Source organism: Triticum aestivum, chromosome 4B (genome assembly GCF_018294505.1).
Source record: "Triticum aestivum cultivar Chinese Spring chromosome 4B, IWGSC CS RefSeq v2.1, whole genome shotgun sequence".
NCBI lineage: Eukaryota > Viridiplantae > Streptophyta > Magnoliopsida > Poales > Poaceae > Triticum > Triticum aestivum.
In genome coordinates, this window is record NC_057804.1 from 28,777,490 (window position 1) to 28,784,377 (window position 6,888).

Here is a 6,888-nt window from a genome sequence, read left to right on the forward strand (position 1 = left end):
GAATCGTCTCATGCCTAGAGATGAAGTATCTGAAAAACTCAAGGCACATGATTAGTCCGCAAATGCATTGTCATCAATCACCAAAACACCTGAGGGATAAAATATGCCCTTACAGCGGTCAACGCCAAATATTTGGCCAAGCGGATCGGGGGTGCGATCCAAACAACCCCTATAAATCAAATATCGTCTAGACAAAACAACAAGTTCCAGTACCAGAATTCATCATCAAACTCTAAAGATCAAGAGCTCAAACCAAGTGTGGTGTCATGGTCTTCATTCTAGAAATACATGTAACAACCAAGTGAGCAATCAAATCATCGAGAACCATCTTTTTGGTTCATAACCATCAAATTCGTGTAAACAGTGTAGAGGAGTGGCTCATCTAATTAAAATCTCACTCTAACAACAATTTGACCTTAAACAGAAGTAAAGGCATCATGCGTACCCTAAATAGAACAGATATTTACTCCTTGTAAACTGTGAGTAATGATCAAGATACACAAGCCCTAGAGACCAAGGATATAACAGCAGAAAGTCATGCTTAATCCAACAATAACAGAACATGCACAAGCAAAGTCACAGATTCAAACTTCTGATCCCTGGAACAAGTCTAAAGCATAGAAGCAGCCATAGCTCACCTTCCATGCAACAATGACTTATATTTGGACATGGTGAGGTGGTCGCATAAGCCATCGGATCAGAGACTAGGAAGAACACAGGTTGATGAAGTCAGGCGTGTTGCTGCTCGCCATCTTGTTTTAGTCTCCATCCACACGCCCATGCTCATCAAAGGTGATGTTCACCAATAAAGCAGGCAATAAAGAAGAAAAGTTTATCACACACACACACATAGAGAGAGAACAATGCACTAAACAACAGGTCAATATCATCGCAACTTATCCATTTGACATGGCATCATGATGGCCGTGAACCAAGAGCAACGAAAGCCGTGGCTCGATGACCACAAGGTCAGAGCAGCGGGAGTCGAGGAGCAGAGAAAGGAGAGGTGCTGGGGGAGCTCACCATGGTTGTCTTCTAGCCGATGCCCAACATCGCCGCCTATGTGGCTCCACAGCGGGGCCAATGGAAGATGACGAGGCCGAAGACTGAGCCTACCACCGCGCACCTTGCCTGGCATAATGAACCTCTTCTCCTCTGCATAGGTGATCATGTTGTACCAAATCCTACACAAGGACAACACAAAAAACAAATCTTCAGGGTGGTAATTTAGTACAGACAACCTAATGAATTGTATAAACTCCAAATTTTGTAAAACATGATCATAACAAGTGGAAAAAATAGTACTTGGCCAATTCACATTAAATCAATAGAAACCGGCATTCATGGTATTCTACTGAAAAATAACCCCTGGTCCTAAACTGAGAAAAATAAAAATGAGCAAGCCTCAAAAGCAACCTGCCTTGTCAGTCCCAAAAGGCTTAGCTAGACCTGGACCTCTACATCTAATTCAAGCCCCAAGAGGCTAAGGTTCTTTTTATGGTGTGTAGAAATATTTGATAACTCTATATTATAGTTCAAATAAGCACATAAAGACAGAATCCTACTGGAATGTATAATAACATCAAATATTCATTAGTATACTATGTTAGTTTACTATGGCAGTTCGTTTTCTTCTCTTTATTACTTTAATGTCGAATTTTCATAGTCGGTCATCCTCTACAGCCGATCCTAGACATCACGAATCGCACCAACTTAACCAAGTTGAGACCACCAGAGTAAAGCCTAGTTCATCATCACATAACTGAACCATCTAATAGATCACATAAATGGAAGTTCAGTTCTACCAGATTGCTAAATCTATGGGAGCAACTGTCCAGGAAAGTGTATATATCGGTAAAAAAGACCAGCAACATTTCGTGTTCCACTATCATGGGCTCAATGAAAGATACAGCTGGGCAAGGGGGTAGTGCAGCTCGGAGAGAGAGAAAGGTACCTACCTCAGATACAGCTGGGCAAGGGGGTAGTACATAAAAAACTAGGTGTTATATGTTTCAGATTCTAACTCTAGGATTGCGCACAAATGTATAATGTATATCACACAAAGGGCATTCAAGTTTGATGCTTATCGTCAGGTGAATCCAGGGAAAGCATGTTACAGTATACATCATCATAGTTCATCATTCTTGCAGTGACAATTTTAGGAGTTGAGAAAGTGAAAAGGTGATCCAATAAATAGTAATCAATTCAATACGCTATTGGCTAAAAGTGAAGAATTATTAGTTAGCACACTATATAGACACACAGTATAACATTTTGAAGAATCCGTAACAGACTAGCTGGTTGGTCCCAGTGTCCCACTTTCAGCCTTTTTTTCCTAAAGCTTTTATTCAAGACTTAAAGCAAACCATTTAAACAAGTAGACATACTCCAAGCACAAAGTTGGGACGTGGGAGTGGCCAAAGAGCTGGAAATTTCTTTAATCAATAAGTATTTTGCTTCTACAGAAATCAATAAAAATACAAAACTTCCACTGATATATTCAATACAAGAAGGCCCTCGATTAACGCTAAGGCATATTGCACTGGCATATCCAGGGTTGAATTCCAGACTAAACTGAGAAACCCTTGAGTTCAAAATGAATAAGCAAAGAATTTTCATGCACAAGAAAACAGACAAGGAATGTTCACTTCAAGAAATCATAAATGGAAGATTAAGCAAATCCACTTGTGTTGTAACAAACACTAACGAAGTTGTCTTATCATTTGAGACTTCCAGCACTTGCTTACAGTACCACAAGAGGCAATGAAAATTTTACTCTAGGAACACTACCGGGTAGGCATCTTATCATTTTCTTCCATACAATAAACAATTGGGCATGTGGACAGGGCAGGATGCAACTTGGTTCTTTAGAGGATAAACTTTTCATGCACATTACAAACACTATCAGGTAAATTTATTCCTTTATTATGTACTTAAAGCTGAATAACATTTTATTCCGTTACAACTAACGCCATTTAATCAAAGGAAAACTTTCAGATCCACAAATAAGCAGTGAAAGCACATATGTTAGGCAGGGTTGGTAAAGACAGTTGAAAATCAAAGGTTGTTCATCTCCAGCCTCAGAAGTTCGTCGACGTAAATTAAAGCACATACATAGCAGATTTAACTAGAATCAAAATCACAAGGCAACTCTCTCTCTCTCTCACACACACACACACACAAACACAACCCTGAAATTCATTTTTGCTAAAAGAGGAGAAAAGAGAGGGAAGACAGCAAGTGAGACTCACCATTGCAGTTGAAGTACGAGATGGATTCGCTGGTGCGGGGCGTGCACCACACGTCAGTCTGTCTCATCCTACCTGACCTGCATGAGGAAGAAAACCGCACAACATCAGGGAAAGGGGAGATGAGCAAATCGAATGGAATCAAACCAAGCACAAGCGGACAGTGCAACTCAGAGAGAGACAGGTACCTCTCAGTGGCCAGGTGGGAATGGACTACAACAGCAATCCCCATCTGCGGTGTCTTGTACGACACCGGATGGAAGAGCGCACAGCCCCATCTAGAGCTCACTGCCAATCTAACTTGATTTTTATAATATCTTTCTTTTTTGGGGGAAAAAGATAGACCTACTGCGCAAATGAATCTTAATCATTCACTGTCCTCTTGAATAAGATTCAAGAATGAATCTGACTTATTTGGTAAATGAAACAAAATTACTGTTTAACATGCATATATCGTACAGGTCATGCCATTTGTCCAAACAATGAGGAAAGGTCCATCTTTTAACTGCCACCAACGAAATTACCTATCTCTAGAAATCTATGGTCCAGTTGGTTACCATTGCAACTCTAGCTAGGAAATATATATTGCACATCCACCAACAACAGGAACACCAGCACAAACAAAATGGAGATTACAAACACCTAAACAAGGCCCTTCTTGGCCCATGATGTAATTCAACAATTGAGAAAGTGACAAAGTGATCCAGTAAATAGTAAGCAGCAGGAATGATACCACAAGCAGGAAATCAAAGCTTTACTTTAGGAATATTGTATCAGGTAGACATGTTGTCCTTGAATGCCACCATTCTCTTCTGACGTGGCATATAAAGTTAGGTTTGGCCAAAGTGTTGGAAATTGCTCTAATCGAGAAGTATTTTTCTTCAACAAATTTTTAATAAAGATACAAAAAAAGGCATTCAAGTTTGATGCTTATCGTCAGTTGAATCCAAGGAAAGCATGTTACAGTTTACATCATCCTAGTTCATCATTCTTGCAGTGACAAAGTGATCCAGTAAATAGTAATCAATCCAAAACTTTATGGCTGAAAGTGAAGAATTTTTAGAATGCAGCAGTTAAGTTACTGATATGTTAGATATAACATTTTTAAGAGTCCATAACATACTAGTTGGTTGGTCCCAGTGTCATACTTTCAGCCTTTTCTTCCTAAAGCTTTTATTCTAGACTTAAAGTGAACCAAACAAGTAGACATACTCCAAGCAGTGGACCGTAAGGAGAAAAACTGAAAGTGCTACTCCTAGATGTAAACGAGAGTTACTAAACTATACAAACATCTTTGGAAGGAACATCATAACAACTTCAGCATGTATGTTTTCTCATCTCAGACTTGCAGAACTTCGTAACGACACCACAAGCAGGAAATGAAAGTATCACTTTAGGAAGATTGTATCAGGTAGACATGTTGTCCTTTGAATTCCACCATTTTCTTCTTCCGTGGCATATAAATTTAGGTGTGGACAAAGTGCTGGAAATTGCTCTAGTCGAGAACTATTTTGCTTCTACGAAATTGTAATAAAGATATGAAAACTCCCACCAATATATTCAACACTAAAAGGGCTTAACTAAAGCTAAAGCATGTTGCATTGACATATTCAGGGCTGATTCCAGATTGAACTATGGAACCCCTTGAGATCACAATGAGTAAGCAAGAACTATCCTACGCAAGAAAACCAACAAAGAATGTTTTCCTGAAGAAACTATAACTTGGAGGTTGAACTAAATCCACCTATGTGGTCACAAGCACTGATGAAAGTCGTCTTATCATCTGAGGCTTGCAGAACTTGCTAACAATGCCACAAGCAGGAAATGGCAATTTTACTCTAGGAAGACTATCAGGTAGGCATCTTATCTTTCTCTTCCATGTAATAAACAGTTGGGCATGAGCACAAGGCAGGATGCAACTTACTTCTTCAAAGGATAAAATTTCCAGGCACATTACGAACACTATCAGGTAAATGAATTCCTTTATATACTTTATATGCTAGTCAATGCATTCTATTCCGTCACAACGAATTCCATTTCATCAAAGGAAAACTTTTAGATCCATGAATAACCAGTGTAAGCAGATAACTTTGGCAGGTTTAGTAAAGATAGAAGATAAACAACGGTTGTTCATATAAAGCATCAGAAATTACACGATTCAACTCGATGGCGTAAATTAAAGCACATACATAGCAGACCTCTCTCTCTCTCTCTCTCTCTCTCTCTTCATACACACACACACAAAAAAAAAACTACAGCACGGATTTGCCAAGGTCAATGATGACCGGCTTCGCCCTCTGAAATAGGCACGTACAGTACATATTCACAATGCCATATGCTTACATCCAGCCACAGCGCGCAAAAAAACGGAGTTCATCTACAAAAGGCCTACTCCTTAACATTATATCACACAGACTGAACTACTTACTACTAGCACAACCATGAATCTCTAGATATAGAAGTAAAACTTTGTTGATTCATGACATCCACAGAAGACAAAGAAAGGCTAACATCCTTAGAAGTTACAAACAGCAGGGAACATTTCATAGCTCTGCGTCTCCCTCCGTCTCTCTTACTCACACACACACAGCAGAGCAGACTGAAAACTCAAATGCATTTTTGCTCTCGGATGGAGAGAAAAGAGAGGGAGGACCACAAGAGAGACTCACCATCATAGTTGAAGTAGGAGATGGACTCGCTGGTGCGGCGCGCGCACCACACATCAGTCTGTCTCCTCCTACCTGACCTGCATGAGGAAGAAAACCGCACAACATCAGGGAAAGGGGAGATGAGCAAATCGAATGGAATCAAACCAAGCGCAAGCGGATAGTGCAGCTAAGAGAGGAGAAAGGTATCTCACAGTGGCCAGGTGGGAATGGACTACAAGAGCAATCCCCATCTGCGGTGTCTTGTACAGGACCATAGAGATGAGCATACGGACCCATCTAGAGCTCACTGCCAATCTAACTTGAGTTTTCTACTATCTTCTTCTTTGGGGGAATAAGATAGACCTGCTGTCCAAATGAATCTTAGTCATTCACTGTCCTCTTGAATAAGCTTGAAAATGAAATCTGACTTATTTGATAAATGAAACAAATATACTGATTAACATGCATATATCTACAGGTCATGTCATTTGTCCAAACGATGTTGAAAGGTCCATTTTTTAACTGCCACCAATGAAATTACCTATCTTTATAAGTCGATGATCCAGTTGGTTACCACTACAACTCTAGCTAGGAAATACATACTGCTCATCCACCAACAGGAAGACCAGCACATGGTGCACATCCACCTACAGGAAGACCTGCACATGGTGCACATCCACCTACAGAAAGGACGAGAACATTACCTGAACGCTGGCTGTTGTTTGGCATGGTTGCCCCCTCGCCTTGTTGCACCTCTCTGTGCCGTCGTGCTCCAGATCATGCGCGCTGCAGTACTCTTGCACATCGGCGCGCTCGGTCTCGCGGGCCACAGCCTTGCAGCCTCGCTGACTTGCACCTGACTTATTTGGCAAATGAAACAAAATTACGAAATAGCACGCATATATATCTACAGGTCATGTTGATTGTCTAAACGATGAGGAAAGGTCCAGTTTTTTTACTGCCACCAACTAACCAACGAGATTAGCCATCTC

At 40.5% G+C, this 6,888-nt stretch overlaps 1 non-coding gene and 1 pseudogene across 1 annotated transcript; both read right to left on the reverse strand.

Moving 5' to 3' along the window:
- Positions 1–4,570: 4,570 nt before the first annotated feature.
- LOC123095385 (small nucleolar RNA snoR104) lies at positions 4,571–4,688 on the reverse strand. The gene has a single exon (XR_006446240.1). It is a non-coding gene; the product is annotated as a small nucleolar RNA snoR104 (small nucleolar RNA).
- Positions 4,689–5,015: 327 nt separating this feature from the next.
- LOC123095392 (uncharacterized) lies at positions 5,016–5,127 on the reverse strand (annotated as a pseudogene).
- Between the last annotated feature and the right edge of the window lie 1,761 nt (positions 5,128–6,888).